Source organism: Anas acuta, chromosome 19 (assembly GCF_963932015.1).
Source record: "Anas acuta chromosome 19, bAnaAcu1.1, whole genome shotgun sequence".
Classification (NCBI taxonomy): Eukaryota; Metazoa; Chordata; class Aves; order Anseriformes; family Anatidae; genus Anas; species Anas acuta.
The window spans coordinates 8,980,826-8,995,396 of NC_088997.1; the positions used below are offsets into that span (position 1 = coordinate 8,980,826).

At 43.9% G+C, this 14,571-nt stretch overlaps 1 long non-coding RNA gene across 3 annotated transcripts in view; it reads left to right on the plus strand.

Moving 5' to 3' along the window:
- LOC137842280 (uncharacterized) overlaps positions 1–14,571 on the plus strand; it is an 82,923-nt gene that overhangs the window by 58,801 nt on the left and 9,551 nt on the right. Inside the window, exons 5-6 of one of the 3 annotated variants that reach the window (XR_011088999.1) lie at positions 11,124–11,410; positions 11,485–12,537. This is a non-coding gene — a long non-coding RNA (uncharacterized lncRNA). Of the gene's footprint in view, positions 1–92; positions 137–2,065; positions 2,300–11,123; positions 11,411–11,484; positions 12,538–14,571 lie in introns of those variants that run through there. The other 2 variants (XR_011089000.1, XR_011088997.1) reach the window with 2 other exon arrangements.

Below are 14,571 nucleotides of genomic sequence, written 5' to 3' on the forward strand. Positions count from 1 at the left end.
GAAGTTGTGTGTCACACTGAGTAGTAAGACTTTGTTCACTCATGCCCTTAAGATCTGTGACTTTATCCTTTTTTTCTTGTTTTCTGTTGCAGTAATCTTTTCAGCAAGGAGTAGATTGGAGGGTGGAAGCCCAAAGGTAATGTTCTCTGCTTTTCCTTCTTGGGAGGCATTGTGTCTTCAGCTGCCAGTAGCAGGCTCTCTACCAGCAGCCCTTTGAACAGAGAAAGCTCCAAGCCCATCAGCTGTGGGGTTGGATTCAGGCAGCAAATGATGAATCACCACCCAAATGAAGCAGTGAGGTGACTGCAGCTTTCCTGTTTGCTGTGAGAACTTTCTGTTAAGCAGTTGCATCTGCCTTTTCACTGGACAATACTTTCCATTTTCCCCCTGTTATTTAGAATCCAAAGATCAATCACTGCTACTGTCCAGCGTGTTGGTAGAGCCTTACCTAAAATGTAGTGCAAAAACTCTGAGTTGCCATTCGAGAATCATAAAATCACAGAATCATTTAGGTTGGGAAAGGCCTCTGAGGCTATCTGGTCCAACCTGTAACCTAGCACTGCCAAGTCCACCATTAAACCATGCCACAAAGCTCTACATCTACACTTTTTTTGAAGACCTCCAGGGATTGTGACTCAACCACTTCCCTGGGCAGCCTGTTCCAATACCTCACAACCCCTTCAGTGATTATTTTTTTCCTAATATCCAAGCTAAACCCCCCCAGTGCAACTTAAGGCCAAAGAAAGATGAATTCTCACTGGGACTGGGTGAAAAGGGCTCCAGGAATGATATGGGGAACAAAGAGCTTCCAACAGGCAGGACAAGCTAGCTCACGTGTCTTCTGTATGGCACTGGGGGCTCTGAAAGCATGCTCTTAGATAAATGGGTTTCTATCTTGCCAGTCTGTTCTCTCAGTGAAGTCTATATATTTCAATACAAAAAAACAAACAAAAAAACCCCACACCATCCAAACCAACAAAAAAACAAAACAACAACTACTTGCTTAAATGTCTGAAAAACATCCTGTAGTGATAAATACATAGCTAACTTTGCAAAAGCAGACAAGGCCAGAAAAGCCTATCTGGATCTGGGTTTCCACACTGGTGTCCCCTCCACACCACATTTTCTGGTCATGTTGGCAAAAAATGATTGTTCTTCGTTGTGAAATGCAAAGCACTAGAAATAATCCTTGCTGGATTGTTCTTGGCTGGTGATGCTGAAAGCGTTATTTCCCTGTAGTTGGTACAGTTTTGCTGCCAGCTTGCTATTTAGGTTTCTGTGTTTCTCATTCAATTTTGAGGAGTCTAATACCACGGAATGCAGAGAACAGGATTGGGACTTCAGATTCAAAGAAAATTGGTTGTGAGGGGGGAAAAGAGACTGTTTCCAATTGAACCTAAAATACTGGGAAGTTTTTTGTTGTTTTTCATTTTTAATAGTTGATGAATTCCTTTGTCTGTTCTTCCAACATTGTCTGGATTTTCTTGTTGTTTAATTTATTTAATAGCAATAGTTTCAAAATCAATAAGACATGAGAAAGAGCAAACCCCAAAACCCAAGCTTGTGCCTCGTTGGCAGAGAGCTCTCTGCTACACATCTGCTGGTTGAAACTTGAGACAGCCGCTCCGTGTTCACGCTCTGAGCCTGGAACCTGAGCTGGTGTCCGTTTATGTGGAAGGGAGTCTTGCCACGAGTTCACTGGGCTGTACTTCACACTGTAGCAGTGGTTTATCAGTCAGAAATTGGAACCCCCATGTTTACTAGAGTTCAGCTAGATCATCTATTCCCTTTGCACTTAGAAACGCAACCACGCTAGTTCCTTAAGCCTTTAGCCCATATTTTAGCAAACACACTTCCATTTCCATTTGACTGCATGTAGACACAGCTATCCCTTCAGTAATGAAGTCTACGTTATTGGTAACGATTGGGGAAAAAAAAATAATCCTGTTTGGGAATTTATTCCCTTAGTCTTGCAAGACCTAGCTTTTCTTTGTGATTTTAAGAGTTGCAAATTTAATGTTACTAATGATGGAAAACTGAATCTTGTTTTTTTTCATTCATATAGAGGATGATGTCTACTCTGTGTGCAAAGCAGCAGCCCCACGCATCTTTTGGTGGTGCAAACCACCTGAAGCTCTCCCTGTAGCCTGATTATTTGACTCATTGACTTGCGGGTAGACTTCTGACTTGGCAAACTTGACATTACACCAGCCATGGTGTGGTGACTGCAGTGGGAATGCCCAGAAGGCTGCCTTCCAATAGAAGAGTTTGTAGTGTGTTAAAAACAACTAAATAAAAATATCTGATGCAAAAAATGTGGTGCTTGCATCAAGGAAGGCAAGATGATTACTTTCTCTAGGCTGTGGGAGAACACTAACATATGCCATCCTTACATCCAGTTAGATTGATGAATACCAGATGGAAGTCATGCAGAATGTTTTCTGCAGTATGCATAAGTGTTGCTGGCAGCTTTTCAGTTTTTGATATAGCAAAAGACAGTTGTGTTTGCTTTAGTGAGTTGAGATAAATGCCTGCAGACTCCAAAATCTAAGGGAAGCACTGCAACTCTAAAAGTTACCAGTGATCTTTCATTTAATGTTGAATCACGACTGTGAGGATTAATGCAAGCGCGCTGTGTAGACAATCTCTTAGTAGCAATTAGTGCAGATAATTAGCTCTCTTGCACAACTTTATTTTTCATGAATTTGTATTTAAATCTTAGATGTAGGTTCTGTTTTTCCTTTAATAACCAGAGATGCATGTTGAAATAGTCACTGAACAGCCTTTCACGAATAACGTATGACTGTGGAGTTTCACATTCTTCTGTTTCTTTTCCCCAGCACTTTGTCCATCTTGTCCATTTGGGTCTTGCAGCTGCATTTAATCTGCATCAGTGGAGTCTTGTCAATTGTACCCTAAAACAATGAGCTGTGCAGTGCCAGCATAGTCTTCTTTTGTGCATGCTCCTGACTGCATTGCTGACTGTGTTCAATTACCAAATGTCTTCTGGCTAACAGTAACAGATCGTTTGAGGTACTATAGAGCGTTCATCCCCTGAAATATCTGAGCATACAGCTGTTGAATTTGGGCACCGTGTTTTTATAATCTACATCGGTGGGTTTACTTTCAAGAGGCTTAACTGACTTTGTAATTTTGGGATTTCTAGTCTTTAAGCTAATGGTCTGCAGCAGTTTGTCCTCGCAGAACTACAGAAGGGACCTCTGGGTCCTTCTGGCCCAGCCCCATCTCCAGCAGGGCCACCCAGAGCAGGGTGCCCAGGACTGTGCCCAGGTGGCTTTTGAAGATCTCCAAGGAGGAGACTCCAACACCTCTCAGGGCAGCCTGTGCCAGTGCTCGGTCACTGCACAGCACGGAACTGCTTCTTGGTGTCCAGAGGGAACCTCCTATGTGCCAGATGTCTTCTCTACCATTAGCCTGTGATCTGGGTCTGGTGTGGTTGTGATTCCTGTGGGGGCATTGTTTGCTTCCACCAACCCCCACGTGTGACTGTTTGACATAATTCAGTTGAGAGCAGTTTGACAATTTCAGGTGAGACCAGAAATAAAAACAATGGCAGTCCATACTGATAAGCTGCTACAGAAACCAGCTGCTGTGGCCGAGCTGTGCAGAGGTTCAGAAAAGGCTGTGAACCATGCAGTGGTGGCGGGGTTTGGGAGAGGAGCCACAATCCGATGTCCGTAGTGCATTTCCTTTGGGAAAAGGAAGCAAGATTGTAATCAATGGCTGCAAACGTTTACTCTGGCTGTGGAACTGCAAACTGCCTTTGGTTGCTGAGAGCAGCACGGTGTCCCAAAATGGAGGAGTACGTGTTGCCTCCCCCAGTTAGCAGCTCCGGCTGGTTCTCTTCTGCCTTTGCCATGGAAGAATGGAGTTGCTGCTGATGGAGGAGACAGCACAAAAGTAGCGGGGCCAAATAAAGGACAGGGTAGAGCAAATATGTTAGAATGTGTTTGTGAAACGTGATGAAATGACTTCCCCACAAGGTGCCCAGAGGAATAGCATAATTGGAGCTGGTTGTGAATTTTTCGGTGATTTTTTTTTTTATATATAGAAAATGCTGGTTTCTCAAAACAAGGAAATATTTTCTTGAAGCATATTGGTGTAGCTAAACATTTTAAAGGAGGGTTCTTAGTCTTGAGTGTTGCGAACATGGGAGATGTCCCCCTGTAACAGTTCAAAACCTGCTTGTTGGAGTGCTCAGCTTAGGCTGGAAGCAGCCATCCTCGAGTCCTTGCTGTGCTGCATTGAAACAGTCGGTGAGTCCAGCCGGAGGCAGCAGTGCTCGTGGCTGCTGACAGGGTTACTGTCCTTGGCACCTTTTTGCTCCCCAGAGGCCAGGTAGCAGAGCCATTTCTGAGCCTGTCACTTAGGTGCTACATTTCACAGCAAGGAAATCGATGATGTTTTCTTTAAAAATCATTTGGTAAGTGCCCCCCTGCAACTTCATTAGCCACTGAAAGCCGTGCAATCCCTGCTCATCAGTGTGAGTCCTCTGTGATTAAGGCCCATCAAATTGCGATGCCTGGGCTGTTTGTTTTCCAGTGACTCGGTGCAGCTAGGTGTATCGCACTGTGCTGTGTCCCCTGTGCTGCAGGAGCTCTTGTAGCACATCAAGTAAGGAAAGCAAACAAAGTCTGAACAGGTTAAAATCCTCATCAGGCCTTTAGAAGCAGGTGTGGACTAGAAGCATCAGGTATTTCAGGCTTGCCCTTGAAAGATGCCAGAAATCTCTTTGGATTTGCTGTGTAGCAACCTTAACTCCACTCACCTGTGGCCTGCAGGAAAACTTGAGAGGCCAAACTACTTCTAACCTACCTGTCTCAGGGATATAAACTGCTTCTCTTCACGTTGTCTCCAGCTCTGTACAGCACTGCCTCTGTGCATCCCCCTCTTTTAAGCGGTAGCGGGCAAAGCTCAGGTATTGCCTAACTTTACTTTTTTTGTGGGAAGTGTGGAGGGGGCAACGTGAGTCTTGAATGCAAGAGAGACAGCTTGCTTCACCTGCTCTATGTGGAGAAGGGACGTATCCAGGTGGACCTACAGCTTAAAATGAATGTTATTTAAAAACTCTTGAGAATACGAACAGTGTGTGTCTGCAAGCAAGTTCTGAGGGCTGAATCCTGTGGTTCACCGCTGAAATTGCGTTTTGCTCTGTTACAAGTGATTCCTGTTCCATAGCTTGACTTAAGCGATACTTGTGTCTAAATCCTTTGGATGACTTCAGAAACCCAGTGTCTGTTTGTGCAGTTTCACAGGGCTGTGCTGTGTGCTCGTCCTCGACAGCCACGGAGGAGACTTGGTGCTGTGGGTGGTCCTGTTTCACGTTCACCTGATCTAGTCCCTAGTGCTGCACAGGGGTTGTAGGGGTGCTGCAGAGGAAGTGCACCCTGAGTATAGCACTGTAACCGTGTCACTAAAGCTAGTGCTGACCTAGACTGCTAAATCCACCTCGTGCAGCGTGTGCTGTGGTACTGGGAGAGGCTGTGGCAGAGGACCAAAGGTTAACTTCTTGATGCTGGCACAAAAGCACGGGGAACGTGTAAATACACGGCATGTTCGAGCTGAGGGTGGGAGGTAGGTTGCAGTAGTTTCCTCTGGGTCCTGTTAGTGCAGGACCAGAAAGTCCCTGGTTGCTTTTCTGTGCCATGATCTGCATGTGAGCGCTGTGGGTGTGAGTGGCAGAGAGGGAAGGGAGGGCCGGGGAGCTGGGGTGCCAGGGCATGCAGTAGCAGCTGAAGCAGAGTGCCATTTCTTGGCCCCTGGCTGTGAAACAGGTTTTATCTTCTCATTTCCCAGCTTCTAGCCAACCCTGCCTGCTTTCAACTGTTTTCTCTGGGCAAGAGCTCTGTTCTGCTTTTATCCCATAGCAGGTGTATCGGGTGCCTTGGAGAATGGGGCAGTGGTTGGAGCCATTGCATCCAGCCTGGTCCTTCCTGTGAGATGTACGGGAAACAAAGGATTAGTGGACTTGGCCCTGGAAAGATGGGGAAAACCATGGTAAAATGGTAGAAGGAATATGAACCTAATGACCTTTTAAAATTCTAAACATAATTACAGGGAAGTTGTTACATGATAATGTCACATCCTGTGAAGATCCTGTGAGATGTGGCAATAGGTACTGAGATGTTTATACTCTGATGATCTGGTGATAAGGACAAAAAGCAGTGCAGGTGTTTGACCAGATGATGGTGCTGTGGTTTCACAAAAGTCCTCCCTACTGTAGTAAACAAATTTTTTTGACAAGGCTATTATTGAACTTTCATTCTAGCTAGATACATCAGCAACGTTAGCCCTGCAGTGCTGTGTCACTTGGGACTCTGGGCCATGACTTGCAGTGATGTGGAAAGAAAACTGCTTCCTGCTCCACAGAGCAAGACCCACAGAGAAGAATGCCTGGTGCTGCAGCGTCAGCTCTTAAGGGGATTTGGGATAATCTTAACCTTTTGAATGCTCTGTACCGCTGTGTTGTGCGCATGTCATCAGTTCCAGTGTATGGGACAAGTCCTGTGAAATGGTTTGGTACTTGTCCTTTGACCTCTGCAGACCTTGGTGTGTCACGTCTGAGTTGTGTGCTAAGTACCATGGAAGTAAATAACCCTCAGAGGATGGTCAAGGTACAGCAACAGGGAGCAGTGCATGAGGAACACATGGTGTCTTTTGGTGGAAGCATCTCAGAGCAACACGGTTCCTACCTAGGCACGATCGTCAAAAGTATCCAAAGCAATCGGGAGCAGAAGCCTCCTGGGTTTTTCAGTGGGAGCTCCTTGTGTTTGTTCCTAGGATCCTGAGTGACTGTGTTACGTGGCTTAGCAAGCAGCTCATCAGCACAGCTTCAACAGCTGACTGCCTGCATAGTCCTAGTCAGTAAACGTGGATGATTTAACTGCCATGCTGTGTCATTAGGTTGTAGATGATAGTATTTTCTTTAGCAGTTTGAGAGCCCTTTGATGATGTTCGGTGATTGCCATCATACTGCTTTTAGCAGAGCCAGGTGAAAAGCTGCATAAGCAGAGCAAGGTCTTAAATCACTATTTTTACTTGATATATGTAGGCAGGTGAGGCTCAATTTACACATATGTGGCTTGTTCACTGTTTTTCTGTGATTTTTAAATACAGAGCAGTGAGCAGTGTCAGAGGACTGCAGGTAATTAAGGACATTGCAGTCTCCCTGTGTACAGTATATGGGTACCTCAGCAGTAACTTAAATTTCCCAGCAAAGCTTTTTGCATCCCTGCTGAATTCCTTTTACTGCCTTTAGGGGTTTATCTGTGAGCACTCACGGCTTGTTTAAAATATCTCAACCAAAGTTGACTGTAAAGAATCGCTGGTATCCAGGGAATCGTTTCAAAGGCTGTAGTTTAACAGTTGCAGAGGGGAGTTTATTCTCCTCTTTAAGACATAGTGCCACTGTAACAGGGTAGCACTCAGTTAAGTACACCATCAAATGGTTTTGCCTAATTAGTTTTTTTATTTGATGGCTGGGGGAAACCTGCTAAGAGGAAGACTGTTGAATGCTTACTTGCTTTGTTTATCAGTTCATCAAATAACCTCGCTATTAAGAGTGTTCGTTACCACTCTTAAGGAATTCAGGGCTTGGGCAAAATGTGCTCCCTTCAGGTAGGTTTTCCTCAGTTACAACAGAACTGTGTGAAATTTTGGGTATTTTATGGTATCAGACAGACATCACGTGACGTTTTCTCTGGTTGTCTTTCAAACTTGTGATGGCTTTCATCCCTTTATTTTTTCCTTTTGAAATAAGGTTTTCCCTATTTGGGCTGCTTAACTTGTTGAAAACAGGTAGGATAACACAGAGAGAGCAAATTCAAATTAGTGAATACAACCACAAGGTTATTTGCATTAATTTTGGCACGACCAAACAGAGTTACCTAGTCCAGATTATAAGTGATCTTTAGTTACAATTAAAAAATTAAGTATCCTATTACAAGTGCTTTGCAAGTCAAACAGTATTTGCTGATTGTGACTGTATAGGTGTTGCCCTGTCCCAGCATGCAGAGGGCCTCCTCTGTCATGTTCTTACATTGCTTGTGAGATCTGTATAGAAATCAAAGAGGTTTCAGAAATACGAGTTGAAACCTCACTGAGAGCTGGAGCTCATTGTGGTTGCTGGAGCACCAGGAATAGCAGGTGCAATCATCAGCCCTACAGCAATCCTAAAAGAGCCTAAAGAGCAAAGCCAGTAATGCTCAACATCTTCATTAGGGAATGTTGTTCTTTTAATAACACTACCAATGTATGCATGTTTTCTGTCATTCCATACTGGAAGTTATAGCAGTGATTTGCTGCGGACGGAAACGAGTGTTTTCTTTAATGTAAAACCCCACAGGAAACTTCTGAACCAGCGGCTGATGCCTGCTGAGATGTGTCTGCAGTCATGCTGATTTAGCTTGGGTGTAACAGGCTATGAGCATTTCAGCATCTTGTTCTAGAAAGACGTAGGGAAGCCAGGTTCTTAAATAGGAAAATTACAAGCAAAGACTGAACTGACATGGTTACTGTAGGGTAGGCTAAACCCCATGATCACATTGATTGTTCTACCTGTTGTAATTTGAATTCCGTTTGTCACATACTGGAAAAGAACTTCTATAAGGAAGTGGATTCCAAGCAGCTGCACGGCAAGTAACTATTTGCCTTGCATTTGGAAATAAGCCGTTTAGAGGTATACCTTAAATCACTGTATAAAAGAGGTATGCCACTGGTAAATAAAGAAAAAGCGTACAATATATACTAATAAATGAATGAGACCAGAGAAGTGCCTGCTCTGATCTGTATGTGACTGGAAATGCAGTTTCCAAGAATCACCTATTAACCTACAGGGGAGGTGATTTAAATAAAACCAGAATTGTACTGGTAATATCTTTCAGTACCAGACAGTAAGACGTGACAGATCGACAACAGCAGCAAAGACTGAAGAAACTTTGCACAGGGCTGGGAGGAGAGAATGGTGGACGAGGAGTTCTGCCCTGATCCGAGGAATTGAGGCTGCTGATAACATTCAGTGCTGTAGCAGCGTGCACGTGCTTTGTATGTAATTTGTGCTGTGGCTGGCATAAGATGCACGTGTTCAGACAAAGTTTTAAAGATATTTAATAAAGAAACCTTTAATTCACTTTTTGTGCTAATTGTCATGGGATTTATTCTTCCTCTGCTCAGTTTTCTAGCATCATTAAGTTTCCAAGCTGTGAAAAAGTCTGAATTATGAGAAGAGCCATCTTTAACGGCAGAACCCGGGGATTTAGTTCAGCTTGGATTAACATCCAAAAAAATGGGTGCTCGCTTGTTCAGATTTACAGTGTCTTAATTCTGATGCAGAAATTGAATTCTTGCAGCACTGGAATTTCTTGCCAGGTGATCCGGTGCTTCCCTCTCTCAAGACTACAGACAAGACATAAGCTGTTTTTCTCCCTTCTGCCGCACTAGTCCTAAATACAGTCTGGAAGTGGAAGCTGGAAATGCAAGAACAAATGGAGGAACAATGAGATGATGTTACTCAAACGTCAGAGGTCTTATAGAAGATTAAGCACACTTTGTACATGCTTTGGTATTTAGGCCTCGTAACATTGAAAAGTGCTTTGCTCTGCTTAATTCGTCTGGTAGGTGCAGTTTTCAGGAAAGTCATCTTCTGAGTTGCTGTAAGAGTGCGCTCCAATTACTTTCATAGCTAAAATAAGAACTAGAAAACACCTGACAGAAGTGTGTAGAAAGTCCATCTCAGCTGGTCACACACATGGACACCAGCTCTCAGCACCATCCTTAGGACTTGGGTCAGGACTGAGTTGGCATGCCTGGTTCTGTGCCGCAGCACTGCAGAGAGCACCGTGCGCTCCCACCAGCTGGGGCTTTGTGGTCATGCCACAGGCCTGAACACGCAGCTGGTATCCGATGTTTGAGCAGAGGGTGTGAAGAGACAAAGGGCGGCAGCAAACGAGCAGTGCTGGTGGTGTTGCTGCTGGGGTGCCCAGGTGAACGCAAGCGTGCCTGCTTCTGCCTGGCAGTGGTCCCATGCTGACAGAGCTGTGGGGTGTGGGTCCCAGCAGGGGCCTTGCAAGCCCACCTGCATGGCTCACTGGCCTCCGTACCATGGGCACGGTGCCCTGACTTTCCAAAAACCTTTGCTGCTGCTTTTTCTTGGTGCTGCCGCTGCTGCGTGTCCATAAGAAATTAGTGAATTTTTCTGCAGCTTGCGTTGTTCATCTGTAAAATGTGGATAAATGTGCTGGCTTTGTAAAGTACTTTGGGTGCTAAAAGAAATGCAGGGTGCTGAGTGGCAGCTGGGGAAGTGCTGCAGCTTTCTGTTTAAGGAGTATTGTTATTCTCTGCTCAAATGTAATATGCAGGACTTGTCCCATGAGGTTTTGAAATGCGGGAAGAAGGGAGGGGAGGTCTACTTCCCGGTGACTTGTGACTTCTACATAAAACATTTTCTCAGAACTAATTAAAACTTTGAGAAATCATCAGAACTTAAATGAATCAGTGCTGCGTAACTAACAGCTTATGTTAAAGGCTTTGAACAAATATCCACAATGCATCAGTAAACATGGAAATTACTTTTTCATGTCGGGATGTGTCTCACTACAATGCTGTGCATTGATAAAAGATTTCTCTGCCTCTGTAGCTTTCCATACTTTAAAATTTATTGGTTTTCCTAACCTCTCTTTCGGGCTTTTTAATATATAGAGAAACACTCTTTAAAATGATTTACCAAGCAAAATTGACTGTGCTTCAGCAATAACTAGCAGTTAACAAACAGTGCCTAAATTAAGGGCTGAAACAAAGCTGGGACCAGTTATTTTTCAATCATGGCTGTTAACTTTGGTAATCTCCTTTAAAGGGGGTTATTGCAGCTATAAAATATTTTCCCATGGTTATGATGGCAGTTGTAGAGAAGATTCATGACTTGCACAACTTTTCTTGGGCAGTTTGCTCACGTGTTTTCTACCTGATGCTGTAAAGTAAACCTCTGCTTGGAAAGGGAGAGTAGGGGAGAATGTTGGATCCAGCAGTGGGTGTAATTAACATCACTGGCTCCTTTTTCATTTTTTTCACAAGCGATAACCCCCTCTTACTTGCCTCGTTTTTAACAGGCTTTTGGATCATTTTGTACCTTCTGTCTGCAATACACACACCAGCAAGCAGCACCGTTTTGCCTGGTTGTAAGATGGCTGTGAGCCTCCAGCAGCTGGCCGGCAGAACCGCTGCACTTGCTCGGTGGGGAGAGGCTGATCTTCGTGGGGCCGGGGACTCTCAGCTGAGTCAGTACAACTGGCTGGTGCTCTGGTGGCTTCCTGCTCCGGATTCACACTAGGTGGCCGTTGACGTCCTTACTTTGTGCTGTGAGATGACACAGACTTGGAAGGACTCTGCAAATTCAGTAAGTAATGCTGTTCACAGCGCTGCAGTTATGCCTACTTGGGCTGTATGCGTCTAATCCTTCATTCCCTACAGACACACGTGGACTTTTCAGAACCTCTTTATGGTTGGCATCACTTCCTGGTTCTTTTGTGGTGCTTTTTGGTAGCTGAGGACATTCTTTCTGTGTGTGTAAGAGCGCAGCTCCAGAACAAAATGTCTGCTGATGAAAAATCTCCAGTTTGAGCTGGCCACCCGTACATGGTGGTATGAATGTTGTGTGTCTGTGTGACAGTTGCTGTCTTTGTTGGGACTTCCAGACTGAATCAAAGGCCACCAAAAGAAGTGTGAACTGTCAGAGAAGAGGACGGGCCGTATTTCTTCAACAGGGAGTGTCACTGGTAATGGACCAGGGTGGATTTGGCTTGGCTCTTTCAAAACCAGTGTATTGTTGTGTAAACCTGAGGAAGCCAGAAATCAGTGCAGCTTGTTCTTAACCAGTGCTGCATTGTATTGGCTTAATTTGTTAGGGCCATGTGCCAGCCTGTAGGGAACCAGGACGGTATTAGTGCAGTGGTACGGGCTGGACGCTGACTGCTGAGTTATGTTTTATGCACATCACGTTGCTTCTGTTTCCAGGCCAGTGTTTTCTGCCCTCGCAGCGGGATGCTTTTGAGGCTGTCCTAGAAGCATTTAAAAGAATTCCAACGCTTTTGCAGGGATGGCGAATGATACCCTGGGTTAATGCAGTGATGAACTCGTATCACAACATCACAGCATTTTAATGGGAACAAGAAGGGAGAGGTGGAGTGGGGCAGGAACTTCTGATGCTGGCTCTGCCACCAAGGAATACATGTTATGTAACTAGACTCTGAAAATTAAATGTTACGCTTCCGTGCTCTTCTTATTCGGCATCCCTTAATTAAAAGCCTCTTTCCTTTGGTTCATGGGTTCAAAACTGCTTAATGATGTTAAACAAACAAACATCTGACCAAATTTCTATCTACCAGATTAATTTTTAATAGCTTAATGAATAATGGCATATCATTAAGGGTAGATAGTGTGTTTAATCTCAAGTAAGACTTTTGGAGTAGAAATGAGTGTCTTTCTGGGATATTGTGGATTTCAGCTTGTTTTAAAACAACAAAAACCAAAAGGCAAGAAATGGTGGATTTTTCTTTTTTTAAAAAAATGTAGATTTTGCAACTATTCTGCCACAAAACATGCATTCCTTTCCTAACTACCCTCTACATAAAGAAATGAAAACGAGCATGGAACAACCATATTTCTGAATGATGGAGCAGAAGAGCTGAAAAGTATTCATACACTTCAAAAGTTGGGTATGAATGAGTTTTTGTTCAGATGTAGTTATAAGAATATAAACAATATCGTGCTTAGATTTGTAGGGCAGTGAGGATAAAAAGATCGGTGGCTTATGTAAACTAACTTCAGCTAATTAACACAAGATGATGGCATTTAGTTTCTCAGTCGTTTCCTGATACCCCTTGGCTCAGCGTTTGCCTGACTAATGCCAGACATTGTTGCAGCCAGTGCTGATCCAGCTCTCAGAGCCATGAGCAGACCCCTTTGTAGCGTGTTCCAAGCTTTGCTCGTTATTGTGGCGGGTGGGTGGGTGGCTGCTGTGGCTGGGTTGTTTGCTCCGTGGGCTGTGCTCCGCTTAATGGAAGAGTGCTGCCCTTGGGCTCCTGTGGAGAGGGATCCTCAGTGTTTGTCCTACTGCATTTGGTTTGTGAAAGAACTACTTTTTCTGTAATAGGCCAGAGAGTAAGGAAGAACCTTTTTGTATGCTTTACATGGAGCACCTTGTATTAGATTTTATGTTAGATTGTGTTTTGGTAGGAGTACTTAGTTTTGGTTAAGATTTCTGCATTAAGCTCAGAAACATGCTGTGCTGGCCTCTGCATGTGCTCTTCGTGTTCCCACATCCCCAGTTTTCAGTATTAAGTAATTGCAAGTGAGTTTGTGTGGAGAAACCTCCTCTGGGTTTCTGTGAAGTGGCTGTGGTTTTGCTGTGCATAGCTGGAAGCTTGGTGAGTTTGCTTTCTTTCAGGACAGTTCAGAAAGGAGAAATAAGAAGTGTTTTGTTTGTTCCAAGGAGAGTTTTCTTAAATTGCATATATTTTCAGAGAAATTTTGTACTTATTTTAGTGAGCTTAGATGGTTAGTCTAAATAAAAACAGATATAACAACACATACATAGGGTAACATCATTGCCAGAAAGGTGATTGCATGCTCTCAGAATAGCACCATGTTGGGTTCTTTTTTCCTCCTACCTTTCAGAATCAAAGGAGTGGCTTCTCCCTTAGTTCTAAGATCTCCTTAGAAACAAAAGCTGATTTAACCAGTTGATTCTATTAACTGTGTCCTGATTTAAAAAAAGAAAAAAAAAAAAAGTGCTGTGAATCATAAGCTTGTGAATAAGTGCTTGCAGGCACTGTTGTTGCTGCCCTGCCTTTCTTAATCACACATGCACCTCACAAGCTGTTTAGCAGAAGCTTGTCCCTTCTTTCCCAGTAGGACTCACTGCACAGAGAACACTCTACTGGCTAGAGCCTCCATTTTCAGGCTGAAACCCCAGGTATGTACATCCCTCTAATGTAACACAATGCAACACACCTCGAGCTTTTTCTGCTTGCACGTGTATGACCACCATTAACCTTCAATATTTTGCCCAGTCAGGCTGCTTATACCTGCCATGTTCCGTATGGAAAATGCTATTCCAGACACAGGACTTCTGCACTTCATACATTTGTGTGTGACTGTTCAACTTGTCACGATTGTCAGTTCCCAGGCTCTTTCCTTCGCATTACACTGGTGAACTGGAACTCTGATAAAGGAGTTACGTACAGTGATGACAAGAATTGATTTCCAATTTCCTGTAGAATGACTCTATCATTGCTTGTGACTCAGGCAATTTAGCTTATATTACAGTGCTAGCTAGGGGCTATAGATCACCCTGACAGTCATCTAGTCACGGAGCATGCTGATTTTGACAAGATATTGAAAGAGATTTTACGAGAGTTTCCGTTGTGAACAGCTTGAAGTGCGGTTTTCTGTTGGATCGTACATAAAGAGATTTTGTCTGATGCAGAGTAAAAGTATTGGGTGCAATCTGATTTGTCCTTTTGTACTCTTTGCAGTTGTAAATTGTTCAGCCCTCTC